The sequence below is a fragment of the Vanellus vanellus genome (assembly GCF_965231255.1).
Source record: "Vanellus vanellus genome assembly, chromosome: 1".
Taxonomy (NCBI): Eukaryota; Metazoa; Chordata; class Aves; order Charadriiformes; family Charadriidae; genus Vanellus; species Vanellus vanellus.
The window spans coordinates 178,081,960-178,107,121 of record NC_138905.1 but is presented as its reverse complement, the minus strand read 5'-3'; the positions used below and the strand labels follow the sequence as shown (position 1 = coordinate 178,107,121).

Below are 25,162 nucleotides of genomic sequence, written 5' to 3'. Positions count from 1 at the left end.
CAATTTTTATTTCATATTATTAATTAAAATGTAAGGGGTTATTAATTGATTCCTGCAGTCTTCTGGTAGTGGAATGGACTAACAACAAGGAAGAATGTGGACAAATAAGTATTGAGACGAGCAATAATTCATACATTTGAGAAATAAACTTTTTCACTATTGCAGACCTCCTCATAAAAAAAATACCCACAGAATTAAACAGAAGGATACTATTAAAGGACAATACTAAAAATTCATATAAAATTATTAAGTTGTACATTTACATATAATAAAAGGTTTAAAAACTTCCAATCTGACAATTTATATTATTCATGGTGCATATTTATGTATAACGTTGAGACTGAGTATATGTACGCTTACGCATACGAAGTAATCTATACACTCATTGCATCAGTTTATTTACCATATACAATCAATAAACAATGTTTGAATATATTAATAAATATGTATATATGCATGCATTCTCAGCAGTATTAATATACACATCAGCAATATATGATTGCTTCCTTTTTCATGTAGGGCATAATTTCACCCTCCTGACTTTGAGCGTTTCTACTATTTTCATGGGAATTTCTCTTGATAAGGACTTGAGGATAATATCAGTCAAGACCTATTTAACCTATACTCAATTTCTATTTAGCGTCAGGCATTACAGTGCAGTGTATATTTCTGCATGTTTTTCTATATACATCTTACTACTTAATGAACAACAGGACCTGAAAAACAACTTGACGGATACCACCTCCTTACTTCAGTGGAAATGGGATTAGCACATTAGTCTTGACATTTTTTAACATCGTTTTCACGGGATGACAAAAGCACAAAAGTTGGTAGAATTCCAATTTAATTTCTCTAGATCTATTAAAAACCTGATTGTAAAAGCTGCACAACATAGTTTATAATGAAAAATACTCCATTATTGCCATGATTTTCTTTCCCTAGTTACTGCATGAAGACAGTTAAGGCTCAATATAAATTCTAACTCATTAGCTCAATACTGTCTCAATCCCAGTGTAAATTGTTCAGAAGTAGGTAATGAAAATTCAGTCCAAACTCTCCTGCAATCAAACAAAGCAATTTTGTGAAACAATGAAAAGAATCAATTATATGAGATACTTTTATTATTTTACAAGAAATTGTTGCAATCTTTATGCAGTGTACACAGTTGAGCAGTTAATACATTACTTGAATCTCATCACCTCAGATAAGTGAACGCGTTTTCTTGTATTTTGAGAACTCAGAGACTCAAAAAACCATGAACCTACTTTCAAACACGTACGTAATTGAAGGAGCTAAATCTTAGCTGGGAAAACAATTTTTTTCTTTCTAGTTTTCTTTTTTCTAATTTTATGCTTTTTGCCACTGTGACATATACTTTTCACTCACTCTGAATATTCATCCATTAAAAAATATGAGAGTTAAACGCAAAAAGTGAGTTCACCTCACTTAATTTCAGCCAACATGTAGGTGTTGATGCAGATGCAGATACAGATTCAATAAAGGAAGACAGCTAGTTCCAAATGGTCATTCATGCCATCTTCAGGGCACTTGTCCATAAAATAGTAAAGATTTTTTTTGTGGTACTTAGGTCTTCATTAAAAAACAACCACCGAAGATCTGACTACACAATGTCAAGTCCTGAGCAAGAACAAGCCCAATCTTAATTTTTGCATCCGTTAAGAAAAGCTGAAGAGAGAACTTCGGTCCGGCGGATCTTGCAGTGGAGCACACGCTGCTTGTCCATCTTGCTCTAGTTTCCTGCTCAATGTGGTACTGTCTGTCCTGCTGTGGTTAAGGTGAAGGCAGCGAAGGCCCGCTAGGCCGGCTAGTTTAGCGCAAGTCTGATTGCACTGCGATTTGGATGAAGTCAGCGCTGCCCGGTGATCAGGTAATGCCCAAATGAAATGGGGAGGGAAATACTGCGAGAGACAAATGGAATGAATGGCCTCTGGGCATGCCTTCGTCTGCCCAGTAACTGCAGAAGGAGCTTTTACAGTAGCTTAGACTTAGACGGCTTAAGTAAGATGAATCTGGGCCAGAATGTCTTGGTTTCTTTAGCTACAAACTCTCTCATCTTCACCATCCACCGAAAACTCTTTTTTTTTTTTTTTTTGGACATTTATTTTTTGTTCTTTATAAAAAACAGAGATAGAAAAGGCTACGATTGTATTTCAGACTTGGAGCAAAATTCTCTAATTTAAATGCAAAGTTCTAGTATTCTTAACAAGGTCACCATTTTACAAATCCTTTCAGCGTATCATTTTGTACTTTCCCATCAAAACATGATGACATCCATGTCATACGTATATATGAGCACATATAATACATAAATATATATTAGTAATTATACGAACATTTGTTAATACTATAAGCAAGGAAGCTTTTTGTGTTTTCTAGGGCTGGTGAATTCCCAGTAATAAGATACTTTCCCTATTTCTTTGCAAGATCTTCTACAGTACAGTTAATTTCATGTTACACGCTGATGTTCAATATGGAGATGGAGTTAATTCTGCTGTGACCCTTCCTAACCTGGTCACAGAATTTTGCACGGTCAGTCATAGATTGCCAATTACGGCACTGCTTATGTGGCTCAGAAATTAGAGCTTTTCTAAATCGGTACTCCCTTCTGCCTCAAAATTACAGTGTCTATTGTTTTAGAGTGATATCGAACCCAATAATAAATTGGGAGAGAGAAGACAAGCTTCAGAAAGCGGAGTATTGAGGCTACCGTTTAGTCAGTGACAGATTCTTTAATACTTGTACTCTGGCATCATCTGTCAAGATTTGTTTACAGGGAAAATGATTCATAGACAGAATCCAATCCATAACATTAGAAACCACTTTCAAACTACAGGCTGTTGCACTCCTGAACACTTTAAGTGGACAGCCACAGATACAAATAGTCTTGGCCATTTGCTGTGTTTTTCTTATGTTAGTTAAGCGGAACAATTTTCCTCTTAGAGGAAACAGTTATTTTCATTAACGTCAAAGCGAAATAAGTGTTATTCCTTAGACACTACTCACCGTCTGCACAACTAAGTGCAAGCTACCGGTTCTGTCACTTTTTACATTTGATTTTGATTTAATGCGTACAGTGGTTTCAAAGAGTATTAAAAATCTGTTGCCTTCTTCCTCTTCACTTGTTGCCCTGCTGGAGGCTTATGTTTTTCCAGTTTCCATCAGTGGTTGTCAAGTCTTTGTAATAGGATTAAAAGCTTGGACACCTGATATCCCTGGGTGCTGCAGTTCACCCTCATAAAAGCTGTTTGCTTTAAATTGAGAGAAAATCAGTTTTTAGTGGCATAATTAATTAAATTATGCAAAGTGTTCCAGATTCAGCATAACACTTTCTGAAGCAGCAATTGGAAGCTCTACATTGCATTCAAACTGCATTTCAATTGATGCTGCACTAGGCTGACCACAGAGTAGCATTTTCAAGGCTTTCAAGCACAAGGGATCCAATTTTGAAATGCAGATGCTTAATGTTGAGTGCTCAAACCCCATACATGCGCACTTGAATAGGCAATTTGGTAGCCAGCTACGTATTTCATGTGTGATAGTGCTGATATGAGCACTCACAAATTTGAAATTGAAGTTCCAAATGTAAGTACACATCCTTAAAAACCGTGCTCAGATTGTCTCACATTTACTCATCACCGACAACCTGCTGGAACAAAAATGGCAATACATTGTCATGATTTAAAAGGCAGACCACAGAATTCAGTGGTTTCCCCATCACCAACATTTCAGCGCATATCTTCCATAACGTGAGTTACTTCTCCCGTAATCAGCAGTTACACAACAAACCATTACTTGTACACTGAAGTGGGTCTGGAAAAGCCTGATGCCCGGATTATTTGTATTCATTAGTAGCACAATTAGGTAGCTAAGGATGGTAATAATAAATGAAAACAATTCTGGACTGGAAGGTAATGCAGCTAAGAAAAAGAAATTGAAGCAGAAAACTAGACTGTACAATATCAGCCTCACAAACAAACCCTGATCTAAATGTACCGGACTCATTTATACAATCACATCTCTGATTTGTTTCCTCCTTTTCCTTTCTCATTCTGTCCTCATTGGAATTCGGCTTGCCTAAATTTAGGTTCCTGCAATGTGAGCTGAGCAGTTTAGTTCCCGTGCTAGTCAACAGGCATCTAACCAACAGGGTCTGGAGAACCGCGGAGCTCCCTCTGTGAGGGACAGACGTATCTTTGGTCAGCGGAATCTGAATCTCCTGGTTCCGGGGACCACAGCAGTCTTTCTCTCAGACTCAATTGCCTAAAGATGCTGAGATGGCCAAAATAATTTGCGACATGTCTCGCAGGGTTGGTGAGTACAACACAGCACCTGCAAGAGACCCCATGGCTATCTGGAGACGGAGATGAGGCAGAATACTCGAGGGTATCTAAGATAGTAGCACGTTCTTATGTCTAGGCAACTAAACCAAACCTTTCTTAATTACAGGTGGATTTTAGAAATTAAAATAGGCTATCTGCCAGGCCCTCAGGTCTTCCCCTTCCTTTCATGTGGAAAACTTGTACATTTTACGGCATCCCAGAAGAACGCTTCAAGCCTGTCTCTAGGCAAGTGAATCCCATCCCTGGCTCAGGAACAGTTTCAGGTACTATTACATACACAAGCAATATCACATGGCAAAAACACAAAAGCCAGCCTGAGCTTCTATTAACAACTCAAATCACCACTTTTTTTTTTTTCTTTTTGTGCACTACTGATCTTCTTTCAGTCCCCTAATCTTGCTGTTATCTTCTGTGTTTGCTGAAACAATTTGTATCTCAGCAACAATTACCAAACAAAGCATCGGTATCAGCTGTGTTGGCTCATTTTTCTGAAGTGGACTACTCACTATCTAGGCTATTTATGGCCACTGGAAAATATGCATAATCAGTGTGCTAAAAGTTGGTAATCTTAGCATTCTGGCAGTGAGGAGACCTCTTCATAGAACTATCCACATGAAATCCTGCTGCTTTAGACTTTGAATTACTGTAAATTTGTGATTCCGTTTTTGTATAATTCAGTCTCCTGAAATCAGTTATAGTATTTACCTGCAATATATGAGTGTTGTGAGACTGTATAAAGGACAGACACCTATAGATAAAGGCACTTTTGTAAGAAATCTATATTACTGCTGTATCATTAAAAGCAAAAAGATCTTTACCATATGTAAACAGTATCTGTCTCATATTATTGACACTTTAAAACAAAAGTATTACTACCTCTTCTGAGACCACCAAGTGATCCAGAGAGCAAGTATTATCTCACAGGAAAATAGTAAGTTTCCCAAAACTTCTCTCAAACACTTTGTATTCTGCTTTAGAAAATGATTTTTTAATTCTTTTTCCCCTTAAAAAGCCTTGCCTTGTTATTTTTATGGTTATATAATCATGTTTAGGCTCTTAAATAGACCGTGAGCAATGTGGCCTGATAATTGAAAGTTTTTATAGTTTTCTTTAACACAGTGGGCTTATGGGTCTGGTATTTGTAGTTCTGCTATTATCACAACAGAGCATAAATAGGTATAGCAGCAAATTCTGGAAAACAAAACAAAACAAAACAAAACAAAACAAAACAAAACAAAACAAAACAAAACAAAACAAAACAAAACACCAAAACCCAAGAACTATTCTTTGATAAATATTTTCCCACAGAAATATATGAAGGATAAGCCAAGAAAACCCTTGAAATCACATACAGTTTCGTCTTTGCAGACAACAGTAGCAATCTGGATAACAGGTTTTAGCCTCAATCATGTTGACTGCTTCACTCACTGTCTTAATTTTATTGCATAGGTTTTTCTTGGCAATGGCAGAGAAATGATAACTGCACTCTGCACTGTAAATCAGATTTGTACCCACTTTACTCACCCTTTCTGTATTCATGGTCGGATAAATAAAAGCTGTAGTACAAACTGGTAATTTCAGGAAATAAGATGGAATTCTACATGCTGAATATCAGAGCATATGCTTAATCATGAATCAGAAAATACTGAATTTATATGAACTAATAAGTTAAAGAATTTTTTTTTTTTTACAGTGACAATGAATCCCATGGACTATACATGCTATATTTTATACTAATCCTTCATTATTTCACCAAAAAGATTAACAGAGAAAAAGCTTTTTATAAAGTCAATTTAATGAATAATGAAACTGTCTGACACAAATGCATGAAACTGTCCAACACAAGTGAAAGCTCAGCAACTCAGTTACAAGCTGTGTGACATTTACCTAAAAATAGATTTTCCATTTGTCCCCTTTCGCAAATACCTAACTTTTCCTCATTTCATAGATAATATACACTTTATTTTTATGGTTATGTGATGTTATGAGATAAGAGTGCAAGTTAGACATATAGAAGTAAATTTGTAACTTCATCAAGAAATAAAAAATTAGATGCAGATGTAGGCACTGTATTCAGGAAAATAATAACTGGAAAACATTTTACTGTCAGGTACACCTGGGAAAATATGTTAACTTCAGAGCAGAAAGCTAGAATTACAGCTAGTCCCTCGATGTAGAATTTCTAGAATATGAAGACTAATGAGCTATCAGAAGTCAACCAAAATCAGCAGAAAACTGCATTTTCTTTATCACTCAACATGATGAACATCACAAATTATTTAGTGAACATCTCGATTATAGTTGTATGTGCTTATTTATTAAAATTTGCCATTTAATAGATAATTAATATGTTACTATTTAGTCTCATTGTGTGTAATTGTGTATATGAATATTTTCTGTGTGCTTATGGAACAGGTGAGACAGAATACGCCTGGCTGAGTAGTATTTAACTTCTTGTTTAGAACATTGTCTTGGAAATATGGATTTAAGTAGTTTTAGCACAAGATCCCCTGTTGCTCCAGTTTATAAAGAAAGAAGTTATCCTCATTCAATTTTTTGCTCTGTATAAGGAGTATAATAGGCTCAGTATAATAGGCTTCATTTTTAGTACACTGGAAACTAAAACAGACAGATCCAGAAAATTGTCTAAGGAGAAAGATGCAGGTTTGAGTTTCTGAGCGACAGCACTGTGATTCAGGCCGATGGGCAAGCGCCTAAGCTTTGCAGAAAATGTGAATTTGGATGGGAGTTTGTGCTTAACGCCCACACTGGTCTGATGTAGGCAATTCCTCAGTCGTTGTGGACCATGATTTCTGACCCTTACTACCTCCAGTCTGAGGTTTCACTGCATCTAATTCTATACCAGCAGTGCTCAAAAACAAAAAAAGCAAACCAAAGCAATACACCATATGTCTAATCAGTAAGTTGCCTTCCCTCTTTTATCTTTACTAAAGAATTATCCTGAGTGACCCAAAAAGTTTTTTTTAAAAATAATAACCTAATTACTGCCCCTTTAACTCAAAAAGAAAAATCCTGCAGATTTTCAGAACACCTAAGTAAAGGTGACAGTCCTATAACACAACAAACTAACAGAAAAAAAAAGGAGAAAATCCTCAGTAAATATACTAAAATGCAAAAAGTATTCATAGATGAAGTGCATAAAGTGAGAATCCCAAGTTACCGAATGTCTTTAGTAAATAAAAAGATACATACCATTAGACTGACCGCACTTTGCCCCACCTGTTTCAGCTGTGTTAACGGTACAGAAAAATAAGAGTTGTAAGATATATTGGACTTGAAGCACTGAAACTAAAAGCGAGAACGCCTCTGTAAACTCAGTTCAGTCTATTCAGAAAAAGATCCACCAGGAATGAAAATGCAAAGCATGGAGGTTGACATAGTACGGGTAATCCTGTTTATTGATGATTTAAAAAAAAAAAAAAATAGTTGATGAATATTTCCATTTCCAGCACGAACACTGCATGAACTCAACATGGGCTCTAAAAAGTTGCGCACAGAATACCTTCTTAAACATTATTCTTCAGATTTTTACTCATTGATATTTTGGTCATTTTCTTAGAAAACAAGGCTAAACTGTCAAAAAAGGAAAAAAAAAAAAAAAAACCCAATGGTCCTTACTAATAATACAAGATTAATATCCAGTCTTAAGCAACTTTGGTAGCAAGGTGCCATAGCAATTATGTCCCTATGCTTTCTGGGGAAATAACCACAAGTTGGCTGTGTGAAACCCCGCCAGCTGCAACAAGTTTCAGAGGCTCTCTGGAGGCCACGGCTGGGTTTCCCCTTCAGGGAAAAGAAGGATTTGTGTTTGCCCAGATCTTGGCTTGATGAGCCGTGCGGCGCTGGATGCACCCTGCCCAGGGAACAGAGGCTGCCGAATTGACGCCGTGTCTCTTCCGCACAAGACTTCCCAAACCACGACACTGCTGCAGGAAAGCTGCAAGACCGCATGAGTTCTTGCATCTCCTCCTCTGTTGGGAAGCAGGTGCTGGCTCAGAGCTTCAGGAGGAATTGTCTTACTCTTGAGTCGCCGGCACAGCTTTGATTTAGCGCTCTCATGACCTTTCTGATATAGGCTATAATTTTTAGGTCTTATATAGTCTTTTGGTAAATTTGCAGCGCGTAATGGGCTTGCAACTCAAAGGAATCCAGTGATATCAATTATAATAATAACAATAATTATTATTATTCTATATTTTAAGACATTATTATATAATCATTATTATCATAAGACTAATAGTTCTATCTTTTAATAAAATATTATAATTACTTGCTATATTATTATTATTATTATTATTATTATTATTATTATTATTATTATTATTATTATTATTGTTATTGTTATTATTATTAATGCCCCTTTTCTAGCTTTTAGATACACAACTTCACCACTTCAGTGTTACCTAAACATATATGTACGGATCTGTGTGTCCACCTCTGCCTTCATGTCACACACACACGCAAACCACACAACCCATTGTCAGCTAGAAATTTACTAGAACACCCTCTTTTCACACACTTGGATTTGTATAAGGAGCCTATACGTCAACCAGCTCCAAATTCAGTGTACTCGGCCTAGCAAACAAAATCATACCGTGAATCATGCTTCCTTCATTGAGGTTTAGCACATATATTGTCTTGCGTTCGACGCTGACTAAGAATCATTATTACAGCTCAGCTGTTATTCGGTACTTCATTATGCTACAGTAACTTCATTGTGCACTTAAGCCTTTAGTTTTTTTTTTTTTTCTGTATTTCCATGTCCCAAGGCAGAGGACGGTGCCATTCTGTTACTTAAAGAAGGAAATCTTATCTAAGAGTTCATGCACGGATCCCGGGTCTTGTTTCTGGACTACTGAAACTGTTCTTGCACACGATTTATTGTTTTCTCAGGATGACCATGAAAAAAATGACAACTACTACGACTAGCAGTAGCAGGAGTAGTAATAATATGTGATAGTTAGAGCAGGTGGACAGTCCTGGCCCCAAAGGGCTTGCAGTCTGAAAATGCTGTAAGGAACAGTACATATATGCAGGCAACAGACTACTCAGTAACAAAATTCTATATACATGCTTATCTGTTCTAGTTGCTTCTCACAATCGCTGCTGTTTATGCAAAAAGGATCATTTTCTCTTCGAGATCTAGTCTACCAACATTGCCCTATTTATTTACATATTGACACCCTACTCCATTCACAACTGCTGCTGTTTTTCTGACTGGAGCCTTACCAAAATGATCAAAGGCAAACTCTTAAGGCAGAGGCAGCCAAAAGTATTAAATTGGATTAAGAGGGTAGGAATATGAAAGTGATATATCTTAAACAGTAAATTTTAAAATATTTTCTTGGATTTCTGTGATTTGGGGAGGGGGCTTAAATATTTTCTAATTCGTTTTGGTATTCTCGTTTCACTTTCGAAACGGAAAGACATCGCTACCTTTAAGTTATTTAAAAAGAAATATTTATTTATCTTTGCTTCTGAAGACGTCTGGATCACTGTCACCAACAGTCATCTCTAGCGTCAAAAATTTCCACCTACTGTGGAAGAGACAAAAGATCCAAGCCAGTGTTTGACACAAAAGCCTGCTGTCATTAAATGATAGCATGTTATGATAATTTATTCAATATTGGCTTTAGAATTGTCTCTTTTTTTTTCCTGTAATAGTTCTAGGACAAGAAAGTTCTCCTAAGCTATTATACCAAGTTTTAGTACTCTGCACTATACCACATGAGTTTACAGTCATTCTAGTAATTCTAGTATCTTATATAAAACCAATTTGTGCAGAACACATGCACCTTTTAACTGTACTATAAACAATATGTCTGACCGTGTCTTAGACAAAATTCCGAGCAAGGGATTTACATCCAGATCCAACTCGCCTGGTAAAAATCAGGATGGTAGACTCCTTCACTGGTCAGGAGAAGATGTAAGGACATGTCATATTCTGGATCCTAACTCCATCAATCTTTCCTCATGACCAGTAATTCAGCTGGTCACAGATAAGAGAAGGTGCATAACAGGAGAGACAACTGGTACATACATAGACAAAAAAGTACTTTTTCTTCACCCTGCCTTGACTCAATTAGTAATAACATTCTTCAGGTCAGAATTGTGGGTACAATGTGGATAAAGATAACTGCTGCTCCCAGGTCTCTTGCTTTCTGGACAAGTTTCTTGACTAGTGTCTATCTGGCGGCTATTATATAATAACAAGGTGTTCCTTCTCAGCAGCCTGTGTTCGGTCCTCTGCACACCAAATGGATAAAGATGTTTCTCCATGTTAAGTCTCTCAGGCTTAAGCCCTACAAACAAGGAGATGTTACCATGCATTAGCATTTTATATTGTCCTCATCCGAAGTTTCTCAAAGCCATATGAAAACACCTCAGCTGGTTGTCTGGACTCCATTATGGTGGCTTGAAATTGTTCTACCACGCTGGAGCTGGCAGTGTGTTTTATTGTGTATAATCCATCATTATAGAGCATTATTGCCTACAGATAAGTTGGCACTGCTAATTTTTAGCTACCTCAAGTCAGATGAGAAGGATCTGGGTGTAAATCTTTGTCTAGTGTTTTCTTTAATGCACAATGCTAGGCATGTTGTTGAATGGGTTATTCTGAAAAACTGTTAGCTTCTACCATGATAGTTTTCTTGGTGTAACCCAAGGAACCATGATGCTGTCTCTTCAAGAGCAGGTGAGCATGTTATCTCACGCCCCTATTACGATATTAAGAATAGGTTTCCAAGTCTGCACTTTGATTGTGTGAGAGTGTTAGACAAAGCAGAGTCCCAGAGATCTTTTAAGGGCTGCTGGGACAGTCTGATGCCCAGGGACTGGTATTCTGGGATCATCACTGATAAATCAAAAATGGCGGGTTGTTGTAACCACTGTATCTGTCCACCTTCAGCACAACCCAGTCTCCACTTTGTCCAGCACAGAGAAGCCACAGCAGATTCTTCTTAAGTATTGGACTGCAAAACCATGTCATTTTCTTGAGTACTAAACTCATCTGAGAACGCTCTCATGAATGTCCTTTAAGTGCTTCTCAATGGGGCCTAAGAGGTCTCTTCCTCTGTCAAACACAACTAATATGCATGTGTCATGAAAAAAACGTGTGCATAATGTGTTGTCAAGCTTGTTATTATTCTTCATATAAGAAAACATAAGTGAACTGAACCTCTGCAATGCACCCTGCTTAAGTCAAGAAAAGCAACAACGTTCATTTTAGATTCAAAACTCTTTAGGCAAATTAAAAACTAAAATACCGGACAAGGGCCAGAAGTATTCCTGACGCTCAAGGAAAAATTATGCAAAAAATTGTGTCTGCTTTTGCAAATTCTAAAAACAGTTTTACTCTGATTTAAGATTTTTGTGTCTTTAAAACAAACTTGAACATTTTTTCAAAAGCTTCGGTTTTGCAATCAATCAATATAGTCAAGAGAGACTTCTGACAAAAATAAATGTAATGACTACTGGTTTACAGTAAAAGCTGCATTTGTCACTTTTAAATCATCAAGACACAAGTATACAGATAAATCATTAACAGGCAACAATTATTCTAGAAATCAAATCCTAGAAATCAAATTTGGCCCAAAGGCCAGAATAACTTAGAGTGATATTCCTAGAAATGGAATTATAAGTAGCAGCACCTGACATTTAGCATACAAATTTGGCATACAGCTTAGATGCCCTGCAAGATGTAGAATACGTAATTCCACAATTATACTCCATAACTGAAAAACATCTACAAATAATTTTTAAATATCTTTCCCTTTAAAAGGTTAAGACTGAAATCCTCTTTCCGTTGAAGTCAGTGAGACTTGACTAAGGCCCAAATTTCGTTCCAGTTGTTTTGATGTACCTGTCTGAGCACAGCTGAGTACAAAGACACAAGTTCTAATTCAAAGCAGTGCCGAGGCATGTTAGCTCAAGGGATATACAAATGCTAAAAATTGGCTAAAAACTCTATTATCTTGTGGTTAATCTATCAAGGGATAAAAAAATCTTATTTAAATATGAGATATATGATAACAGAGTATTTGTCCTGCTAAGTGATTCAGTAAAAAAGGAAATTTAAAAATCAAGACAACCCTCAGTTTCCACAGGGATTTCTGTGCCGTCTTCAGGATTGATACTGTGTTAAAGTATTAGTACAATTTTTCAAGCAGGTTACTCTGAACATAATGCTTTGAAAAATTTAAAAAAGAAGAACAGATAGCAAATGTCATTTCTTTCATAGCTACAAAATGCAAACTCCAAGTGTTTTAACCTAATGAATAAATGAGTTTGTCCTTTATGTATAAAATATAGTTTGTGTTTGTTGCACAAGTTTTTTAATAATAGATGAATTTTAGGTTTGCTTCAACATATTCAATAAAGTGTGATTAATTTGGTTTTTCAAAAATGCAAACTAGACATTACTATATTACTCTGCAAAATGCACAGCTTGCAACATTATTGTCTCTGTGGGATCTTAAATTGAATTGTAAAATGTGTCTTATTTCCAGTTTGATTTATGTAAGAAATTTCAGTGGATAATGCCCTTTTTGAAGTTTCAGTGCTTTCTGCAAAGAAAAAATACACAACTAAAAATCATGACATAGCTTATTATAAATCACAGCAAAGTTTTATCCTTACATAATGTTCCACTTAAAAATCATATACTGATGCCACATACTATGTTCAATTCAGTGAATTAACTTTTTTTTGAAGTTTCGTATTATGACAGATTATATAACGCATTTTTGACATGTTCTGTGATTTTATTGCGATATTCTAAGTAATTACCAAATCTCTTTTTCTCTAAAAAAGCTTTCCTGTGCCCTGAGAATTAATCTATGATACCATTTAACTTGGCTTTTTGAAGTAAATATCACTAGATAAAAAGCCAGCTGGTTCTGAATAATGGGATACTTGAATGAATGTATTAGTGTTTGAAAATGAGAGTACAAATCTTTTAAAAAGATTAATTTCCATAAGAAAGATAGCTCACAGATCTACAAAAGAATAAATTCAAAACATAATAAACTGGCAGAAAGAGAGGTAGATTAAAGTAAAGGCAGCAGCACCTTGTTATTGCAGCTGTTGTATAGCAGTGATTCTGTATCAATTACAACATTTGGGAGGTATGGGCAGCCTCTTCAAAGGTTTCAGTATAAAGCTGCAGCCTGGAATACACAGTACACCCTACGTAATAACTTGAGTGATTAATTTTTTTTCTGAACAGGACGTAACTTTTGTTCCCAACAATCGAGTCTGTGGGAAGAGTTACAAAGACGCTTCTGACTTTAATGTGAAAAGCTAACATCAGTTTTGTTTTTTATTAAAGACTTGGATATGAATTTATCTTTATCATGAACAGAGCTTGGCTTTATCGCCGCACACACATGCTGACATCAGCATGTAAACTGACTTTTGTTGTCCTATGGACTTTATTTTCAATATCCTGTTTCAAAATGTGTTTCCTTGAATGGGTCTAGGATTCTGTTCACACAATTACTTTGGCCAAATATTAATGAAAATGAAGTTTGCTGATGCCACTGAGTACAGTGGGTTTGCATAAAACAAATTCTATGACTCAAGGAATTAAATCATTTTGGGAAAAACTTTAAAGTACATGGGGGATTTGTTTGTTTGTTTGTTTGTTTGTTTTCTGATGATGGGATTAATCTAGCTTCTATCAGATCTACACAAAGTTTTTCACTGGTATGTATGGAAGTCAGACTGATTTTACCATCCTGTTCTGGGCAATCTAGTGAGTTTGCCAAGAAACACAGTATCCTTGAAAGATGTTATAAAGCATTATACTAGTAAAGTGCAGGGAATTACACCTGCCAAACCAAAAAAAACAAACTGCGAGACTTTCTTCTATGGTAACAGCCACAAAGTGCTGAAAATGCTTGTACTAATGTAATTTAGAAAACAAAAGTTAGAAGTCCCAAAAGAATGTGGTTGGTTTTTTTTTCTTGCAAAACTGCTGGACAGCAGGTTTAGCAGGATCGTGGGGACCTGTGTGTCCAGACCGTACCAGTGCAGCTAAGTCTAATGGCATATGAAACACAACTGCAGAAATTTCTATCTATTTTCTATCGATTTTCAAGTGATCAGAAACAGGTATTCTAGTGTCATCTCAATATCAATTTTTAACTCCCTCCTCTGAAGCTTAAAAGCATTAAAACAAATGAAAATATTTGAATACTGAAAGGTATGTCTCTCCTGACTCGCTCTCCGCGGAAGCTGAATCATTGCTGCTGTTGAAGCCCAGGCCAATGCATAATGGCCTGGGGGCAGACATGAAAGAAAGGTATTTTAGATAAAAATTTCAGCTTAAAATTTTACTAAGTTATACAGTGGTTACTGAAGACACAGCCTATACATAAACTGTACTATGTATACACATCGGCATACTCTTATATATACATGTAAAAGACAACATCCAACATAATTTTTAAAAGCATCCTAATGGAAAAGTTACTTGGAACTTTGCAATTGAAAAAAACATTTGTAACATAAAAGTTACAAAAACATTCAGAACCGAACTAAAGTACCTTGTCCTAAACTTCCATTTTGTTCTAGGATTATTTCAGTTCAATTCAGCAATATTTTGGTTTATATATTGTCTTATATTATACTTTTATAGATTTATTTTCTATTTTACACATTTTTCAATACATGTATACTTTCCACATCACTAAAGCAAAGCATTTCTAATTCCAGTGTTTTCGAATGAACGTATTTCAAAATTTCTTTTGCATTCCATACTTTGCAATTTTGGCGTATCGCCACAAGTGGAACGAATGCAGATCCTGAAATGTCAACATTTCACATGGAATGGATACTCAAGTGCTCCTAACATGCAAAGTGCTTACAGCGACTATAAACAGGCGGTGATGCAGACTACAAGTACGCTGCTTATAGGAATGCTGTTCAAAATAATAGTTGCAGAATGGCAGTGAAAGCAGTGAAAGTTTAGGATATGGCCACGTGATTAAAGGCAATAATTAGTTAATAATTAGAGCTAATAATTAATCCCTGATAGTTGAGCCAAAGTAAGCGGCCACGTCTTACGACAGAACCTGTTACCCTAAACTTCACCTATGCCAAGAACACCCAGTGTGGTCAGCAGAACCCCATAAGGAACAAATTATTAAGTCATGATAACTCACAGATTTTCATTCAGACGCCCGCCCCTCTTGTCAGGGATCGTTCGAGAAATATTACACTGAATATGCGAACACACACGACACTTGTGTACACTAAAAATGTCAACTATACCATCCGTGCTTTCTGTACTATACAGTTACAGTGCAAGGCACAGAAATGCCCGCTGCCCTGCCAGATAAAGATAACGACAAACTTCAGTGAAAGAAGCACCAAGTCAAAAGACCAGAATTAGACCTGTGCGACAGCTGCGATGACTCATCTTGAAGATCATGCTTTCCTCCATTATTTTAATTTGCTAAGTCAAATAAACTGCCAGACTCCCTTGTACACTTTGAGAACATTGCAGACCTCCGCACAGGAATGAGCTTTCAGTGATTAAGAATAATTTGAACCAAGTAAGTGAAACTAAAAACAAATCAGGGAAGTATTTCAAGATTAAGGAAAACGTCTATTGCAGTGCAACTGAAAAGAGTTTAGACATTACAAATAATTCATCTTAGAATACAGTGACATTTACTATGAAAAGATGTTTCTTTTTAGTCTTTGTTAAAACTGGCTGCAAAATGTTTACAGCAATTTTCTGAAAGCAACTCCAGATTCTTTTTTAATCATACTACTTCAGGAAAGCTGCTTTTAGTTAAAATATAAAAATCATAGTTACAAGGTTTCTGCAAACATAACTGCCATTCCATTAAGGAAATGGCACAGCAAACAGTAAATAGTGGCCCCAAGGGAAATGTAAGTATTGATTTTATTACTATGTTGGTTGGATTGTATTTGCAATTGTCAACTCTAATTTTAGGCTGTGCATTAAGTATCCTCATAATAGCTTAAGGAAAAGAGCAAATATTAATTAGAACATATTGATAATGTTTTTATAAGTCTTAGATTTAGTGCTTACCATGCACATATTTTGAAAAAATACAAACCTGCTTCTTGCCTGTAAACATAGCTAACAAATGAATAGGCAGAAACTATAATTACATGGATTATATGACACTTTTGTGCATCAAGGCATCTGCTGGATGCAATTACTTAAAATTAAAACTAAAACGAAGTGCAAAGATATTTAGTATTGCACGTGGCTATGTTATGGCAAACAAGGTTAAAGTCACTGTCCAAATACAAAATGATCAGTACATAGACTGATCGTGACTTTGATCCCAACAATTGCTTTTGATAGTCAGACTCTTATTCACCATTTAGTCTTTGACTATACACGTCTGCTACACAGAACTGAAAATACTACTAAAGGTAATTCATGACCTTTTATTCTACTCCTTAAATAATTTAAAACAGTACTTACATAAACCCAAACTTATTATACGTTATCATTTGTTTCTGATAATATCCACATGTACATAACTAGCAGAAAAGACTCATGACTCACTTTGGTATTGAACTGCAAAAAGAAAATGCCAGCAGATAGATACAATTATCTAATAGAAAATAAAGATTTAACCGCTGCTTCTTCAAAGTTGCACAATTTTCCTATACGAAATGAGAATAAGGTAAGTATGTGGCAATGGTAATGTCGAACAATACAAGACCGATTGGACAATTCACAGGAAAAGGATTTCCTACCCTTCCGTACTTCACATTTCAGTTTACAGTGTGACTTGCACAAAAAGTACACTACAAGTGCCAGCTGATTTAGCTGACACTTCAGAAAAAGCTATTCCTGATAAATTTCTTGTTTAATGTGTTAAATTTCTAAAGGTAGCTAAAAATAATTGATTGCATCAACTCCTGCAATCCTATCACCAAGCCTGATATCATCCATACTTCTTAAAAATCTCTGCTGCAAACAAGTGATGATTTCAGCACCTCAGTTTTGACTAAAGAAAAGAAAAATCCCCCTGTTCCCTCCAGCAGTGTGCCGTCATATCCCAAACTGGGTGAGTGTCCTTGTGGCGGCCAGGCGAGCATCCCCGGCTGGGGGACCCCAGGCATGGCCGGGCTTCCAGCCCTGCCGGGGAACCTGCTGCTTCCGGGATGCAGCTGGACGTTGAGATGGGTTCGAAAGGTTCCTCCTAATTCCTGACAAACGACAGGGCAAAGGAAGAGCTTGCTGAAGTTTTTCCTGCCTTTGCCCACACCGCCCGTACAACGGAGAGCACGCGCAGGGGCAGATTTGCTTCAAGGGCACACCTGAGGCTCGGTGGGCTCTTCTGTTCTCCCATAGCCACGGAAAACCAAGCTCGAAAGATACCACCAGCGCTTTGCTCTCCACCAAAGCACAGCCTCTCGCAGGGCTGTTCTGGGAACTGGGCAAGCAAAAGCTCTCCATACGTATCCTCCGCGTATCATACAACCTATCAGCCTCGGCAGAAGCCTGCAGGTGAATAAATTGAAGTATGTTCTGTTTGGCATGTAGCAATGCACACAGATGTATAAAAGTTCAAGGACCGCATTTGTTATGCATGTATTTATACCTTCGTTCCTCCCGGGGGACATCAAGATCTTAATCAAAAGTCTAACTAACACTGAGGTGGTGCAGAGTGGATTGCTCGTGAGTCACTTGATAAAAGTAAATTCCACCGTTCGTACCGGTTACTAACATTTGCGGCTATTAATTTACTGAGCTGTTATTTATATCATGCAGCTATATCTTTGCTACCAAACATTTAAAGTGAACATAAAAACTACGCAAAGAAAATATTAAACCTAAATTACAGGTTTTAATGTATAAGCATGTACATTTCTCCGACACGGTATAGAAGGGCTTCAGCAATGTGAGTACAGAATGTCTGTAAGAAAAATAAAATGCAATTCTTAATTCTGTAAATCTGAGCGCAATGAGCCCTGGTTAAACTACTTTATTACACAGGATTTTACGCTTTAAGCAAATGTAATATTCTTAATATAACAATTTTGGAATATACATGTAGCAATCAATACCCATACTTCCTAGACAGGCACTGGAATATGGCTGAAATGGTTTATTTCAATATTATTTCAATACTGCTTTTTAAAATAATATGGTTGTGTAAATGATGACATTACATGATTATCTGAAATCCTTTCTAAAGAAATTTTGTTTCTGTTATTATTGTCTAAGAAGACCACCACATTGCATCATTTAACAGGCCTGAGCAGGCAACAGAAAGAAAAAAACATCTGTTTGACTGCGAATCTCTTTGTGTATTAAGCAAGCAAAACCATGTAACTTCATGTTTCCTCTGAAGTGTTTAAGCAACAGTAACTGTATACTGTTCCTCAAAGGAAAATTCACTCTGCCTGTTTCAATTACGCCAGAAGTCATTAACAATATTTATTCTTGTTAAAAAGTTGAATCATAGTGGAAGAATCTGTAATCTCCTTTATAATTTCAGAAGTTTATAGAACCATTTTAAGGGAGATTATTTTTTATTTAGTATAACAAGAGAAAAGGTAACTGAATTCCAGTGGAATTTGAATCTGAGAAAAAAACAAGCAAACAAAACGAAAGAGACTTACATTGTATTTTACTGAAGTAGCGTAAACAAAGTCATTTACAACGTTACACAGGGCAAATACTTCATTTTTTAGATAGTCAGAAATGAAAGTGTTTACTCTCAGACAAATCTCTATTGTGGTGACGGGGAACAAATTGCCACTAAAAGCTTCAAATCTTTCCCTTGTAGAACCTGCCGAAAGATCAGGGGTGATCTGCTGCTCACAGGCACATACAGAAATCTCCATTCTACCTCTGCTAATACACCTTTTTGCCAGTACAAGATAGCGCTGATGAGGCTGCAAATTTTATCCCAGGGAAACTGGGATATATTCTTGCAAAGAGCTGAAATTAAAGGCAGTTGTTAATTTAAGTGAGGAGGTTAAAGCATTCCAAAATACACACCACTTGCCTCATAGGAATTTGGAATGCCTTACGTAAATAGCTCTAGCTGGTGACCATTTTCTGTGGCTAAACAAGCCGCTTCGAAAAATGGTTCATGCTGAGTCTTAGAACCACTAGTAAATTAAACAACATCAAAAAGGGAGGGGAAAAAAAAAGTTTACTACTTGATTAACACAAGAGCCTAGAAGGAAGTTTAAAAATAATACAAAACAAAATCTCTGTCGTATGAAGGAAAAAAAAAAAATCTGCACGTTATCATGTGAAGCCCTAATTTTATTTCAGCACATAAACAGCATATACCGAACAGAGATTTATGTGAACGTGTAGGAGTCAGAAGGGTTCGATACACAAACCTTCCGAAGGAAACTCTGAATTTCTTTTCTGTGAATCGGTTTATCGTATCACAGATGGCAGCCCAGGAGGGGAAATGAGTTCTACAGACTCACCACCCACCGGTAGGGGAAGGGAGGGAGCAGACACTGCGGCCAGTTTTGACCCTACCCCCTAGAATACCAGACAGAATCGCTTCAAGTCACAATTTCCTTCTTACGCTGCTCCCAGGGCAGCCTGCAATTATGTACTGCAACTGGCTTAGGGCAGGCTGGGTCCACAATTAGTCCCTTGACCTTGTTGAGACTAACAGTGTGAGTAAGGTGAGCATGGCATATCTCTCTCTCAAAATTCTCAATTATTTAATGCAACTAATGTAACAGTAATTTCCCTGCATCTTTAAAAAAAAATAAAATTGCTCGCGATCATAAAAAGGGACTTGCCTATAAACTCAACTAAAAGGTCAAAATGATAGTTTTATTTCAAAGTTTCCATAGCTTTCTCGATAAAATGAGTATGAATATAGATTGTCTCTTTATTTCTGCTTTCCATTAAAAAGCATAGGATTTTCTTCTACTTTCTGTAATAGGTTTATTAGTTATAGCTCTATTACAACAATACTCAAGAAAGTCCCATTCATATCATAGACAATTATCTGTGATAAAGCTCATGGCAGAAGCTGTAGATGGAATAAATGCTGACATGGGTACATTAATGCACATGCCACTCACATCGTGTCAGGTACAGCTACCCCTTAGGTTTGAAGATACAAATACTCCTTTCAGCACTTTGGCATATCTCAAGTAATTAGAAGCCATCTGCTGAAATCTTCAACATTCAGTCTCAGACAGCCATCTTGAAATGGTTGGGGCTTGATGTCACGCTGGAGGGCATACCTTTCCCTCCACGCTCACGCTGAAAGAGGCCTCAGACAGTGAGTAAGAATGAGATCGTGCGGAGAAAAAACCACCGCCGGGAGTTTGACCTAGGCTGTCCAATTAATTGTCAGTGAGTTAAAACAATGCAAATTCGTTGAACAAATAAATACAAATGCAAATTAAAGATGGGGCATAATCCTAATACAAATCCTAAATTAAAGATGAAGCATGGGTCAGTTTGGGACTCAATCATAAATTAAATAATCTGTAATAGCCAATTAAAATAGAACATCAGGAACATGCGAGGCAGGGAGAGACGGCTCAGTTAACCACAGAGCGAGCAGAATGTGTTTCTACTCATCTTGTAGCCAAGATGCTACATACACCTACCATACACAACTAATGAGCACAGAAGCTGGTATCCATGGCCACAGAGGAAAACTTTCCAGGACAACATTAAAATTCCATTGCAAACCAGAACTCCATGAAAAGTCGCTATTCTAATCTTCCAGTTGGAGAAACCATATAGGTGGGGTGGGAACCTTTCTATATGACACCCGCCTTCCACAAGTAGTAGAAAAAACTGATTGCTCCTCACTATCTAAAAGGTCGCTTTATGAGACAGACATACGGAACCAAACATGACACCGTAATATACTTTGAATGACTGAAAATACTGAGAGGTAAAGCTGTTTTGACTGTGTGATCAGTTCAGTGATTTTTTCTGTAAAATGTATACAATATGATAAAGAAAGGGAGTTCTTTTGATAGAATAGGAGCATACAGTAAATTATAAATGGAGAAAATCCTCAATCATAAAGTTGAAGAACATTTCTGAGTGCACAATATTAATGGAGATCAAAAAGGCAACTAACCCACGTGTAATACATGAGTAGTGAAAAGTAACCTCCAGAACTTCCATGTAAATCAGTTAGTTATATAGCATACTGGGTCAAGGTTTAGTGAAGCAACTTCTCAAAACCATAAAAATCACTTATTGGAACAGCTGACTCTACTGCATGTATGATGAGAAGATGCTCTTTAGTAATACTAAGTAATTTAAGATGTTGCTTTGGCCAGTGACTATAGTTGGCTGAGCAAGAGCAATCACAACAACCTAATTTAGAGAGCTCTCATAAGACAGGTGTCATAGTGGGGCCCTAGAAAAGCACATCATAAGGTCCCTGAATCTACTTCATTTCAAAGGACAAAAGGAGTCGGGCCAGTCTCATAAAGCCCAGATCCCCTTCTACACCGTCTCTGCTACTCTGAGCAGAACACTGAAAAACGCAGTCAATGCGTACAAGGATCGTGTACGGTTTGGAGAACAGAGATGCTTCAGATGCTGATCTCCCAAAGAGCTTTGATTAAAAATTGAAGCATGTATATTGCAAATATCAAAGTACAGATTATTTAGTGTAATGAAAAATGAAAATATTGAAGACTATGCCAGTTATTTTTTACTTAGGATGAAGTAAATTAATCACTTATGAAATATGAACGGACAATATGGTATAATTACTCTTTCAGCAATCCACACAGCATTTTTTTATATGATTTTGAGGATAAACTTCTCAGAAATACAGAATATTATAAGAACAATTTGGGGGATTTTGCACACGACTACTTGGTGAAATACTTCTTACAAGAGATTGTAAAGTACTCTGCCTAATTACCAAAATTTAATACAAGTGTCTAGAAGTCCTTAGTCCATGCAGCTTTGTGCTGATACCCTTGAGTAGAAACCCTGCAGGCACGCTACCCTCCACCTGCTCAACATAAATTTCTTAACTATGTAGATCCCTACAACAGGTGCACTTTCACTTATTCAAATCACTGCAGTCATACCCCAACAGTGTCCATGGTACACGTCGTGGTTTGGGCCATATTAGAATACCATTTTGCGAAGCCAGTAATATTTCTAGCTTTTCTTTGCGGAATGATTAACCACACGTTTAAAGTGGTTTCTCTGGGTAGTGCAAATTTGCTGCTTGTGATCACAAAAACATCCAGCTAAGCCTTGGCTGAATCTTCTCCATCTCTGTCCATACTGCATCAACACAGCTTCCCACATTAATAAAGCTCTAGAAGATTCCCTTACAATGTAAGAAACCTGAAGACACTCAGAAGGTGACAGAGAAGCCGCAGGCGTTAAACTCTTTCCATAAGTCCTCCTATCCACCGGAGACAACATCAGGAGCCACTGGGTTGAAGCTCACTAGCTGGAGAACACAAAAGCCAGGAAGCCCCAGGAGACAAGTCTTCAAAAGGCAAACGGGATCCACCATTAGGCAGAGTTAGTCAAAGTCCCGAAAAAGAGCACAAACACGGTGGCTCTGGAGTTTGGTCAGTAGCTTCAACCACAATAAAGGAAAAAACTAAACATCTACTAAAATTGCCTTAACTATGAAGTTCTGTAATTAAAAGTGAAATCAAATAGAGAAACGAGGAGCAGATGTTGGTTTTATTTCTGTATGTTGACTTTATTAAGGAAACATTTCCCCATTCCCCTCCCCCAGGACATCCTTTCCTTTCATTTATTTGCTATGTTTCCTATTATTTTCTTTTCCCACTAAACAACCATAACCTTCATCAGTACAATGAAGTCATTTATGTCTAAATTCTCATTGCACTTGGGATTTTTCTTTATGTGTTTTGTAATTGTTGTAGTTGATTTATAACTTTTATGTCTCAGATGTAAAATGGAAGTAGAATACAACCTTTTTTACTCCTCTGATTAACACCTGTAAGAACACAAGAGATACACAAAAATAATCTCTCTATTTTTTTTTTCATAAAAGAACTCCTTCTCTAATTACTTTGTTTTAGAAAGCTACTGAAGATCTCCCCTGATATGAATTAAACCAGCACCCAGTTGGTGCTTTATTATCTCTTCAACAAAATGATTTATTGTGTGTAGTCTGAAAGCAAAAGAGGAGGAAAATTACATTTTCTGTACCAGTAGCAGTAGCCCTATCACTTGCTCTAAACTATTCTTTGAAGATTACAAAGACCAATATTGTAATGATACCAGAAATAGTTAACTCTAACAAAGCTGCTTATACAAAAGCAGTGACAACTGAGATCATTGTACCTCATGATGATTTAACCTTAGATGTTAAATCTTATGTTTCTTACCTCAGCATGACCTGCTATAATGTTCAATTTTCAATTTATCTTCTACCCCAGGGGCTGGACATAACTAATTTTTTAAAAAATATTTTTAAGATTTCAAATGAAGAAAGTTTAATTAAGTAGGAACAGACAACAAAATACAAGGAAAAATGTCAAGAAGAGAAAGTTGCAAATCCTTCATGTGTGTGTCTAAGCTATAAATAATAAACTAATTTTGAGATGATTTATTTTGTATATCAATGAGAATTTAATGCTTTGTTTTTATACATTGATTAAAAAGGCAATACTATTAGTGTTTACAGAGGAAGTGTTGTAAACAGGCAAAAGAAATTTCCATTAAGCGGCATACCTAAACCAAATGTACAAGATGCATATATATGCACGTGCACAGCAGATAAAACGTTGGAAATGCAAAATGCCATGGTGGAATAGAGACAAACTATTAGAGTGATGGTGCTGTGAGTGCAGGAAGTAGTTTATCTTCCAAACTCACAGCACCTTCGTAGCACCACAAACCCCTTCAACGTGGGAGGAAGAAACTACACAGTTTCCTCCAACAGTGAAGCCAGTAGAATATGCTGAATGGGAAAGCCAAGTACAGCTCTTTCCCTACATTCTTCAGCAATTCCAAGGAAGCTGGGTGAAAATCAGTATTAGCAGAACCCAACCGCAACGCATCCATGAAGTTCCAGAAGAACATTTCTGTGAAGTTGGCTGGGCTACCTCTTGTGGGGAACTATTCAACAACGGGGATTTCTTTTGATTTGCGTGAGATAATTCTGGTATTCCATGATAACAGAGACAAAGAAGGGAAACACATCACGTTGTTAACGGAGATGTTTGTTGGAACAAACTTGGGATGATCTGCATCATGATCAGTCATAAGTATTGCTAGAAAAATCTTTTATGCCAAGTTATAATCATCATGATTTACCTTCTTTCTCATTATAAATTGGTTCTATTTAGACAAGGCTGAGAACAATGACTAAAATAACCTTAAAACAGATGAGACCACGCAATCTTATCGATATCTAAAAATTGATTATTAGTTGCACCAATCGTGCTACTAATTCTGGATGTTACAGAAATGAAAATCTTTTAAAGTAGCATATATACACACATACATTCAGGCAAGCAAGAAATTTTGAAATATTAGCTCTGTTTTGGAAAACATCCCTGTTTACTGTCTTATCAGTGAGACTGTTGTTCCCTGAGACAGGGAAACTGCGTTGTACAGGCAACTGCACTGGAGGTCTATTCAATTGCCTGCATATAGGAATCTGCTGTCATTTCAGGTGCCCTGTGATAGCTGATGTATCCCCACAGGGCTTGCGAATATAACAGAGCACCTAGCTGAAGATGATCCATTCAGGAGCGGAAGCTGGAAGTCAAGTGGGATGCCTGAGGGCATCCCAAACGGTACAAGACACCTG

The 25,162-nt window shown here is 36.8% G+C and overlaps 1 protein-coding gene across 4 annotated transcripts in view; it reads right to left on the bottom strand.

Moving 5' to 3' along the window:
- The window catches only part of DACH1 (dachshund family transcription factor 1), a gene marked incomplete at its 5' end in the record, with an annotated part of 370,375 nt that overhangs the window by 120,750 nt on the left and 224,463 nt on the right, over positions 1–25,162 (bottom strand). The window lies entirely within an intron of this gene.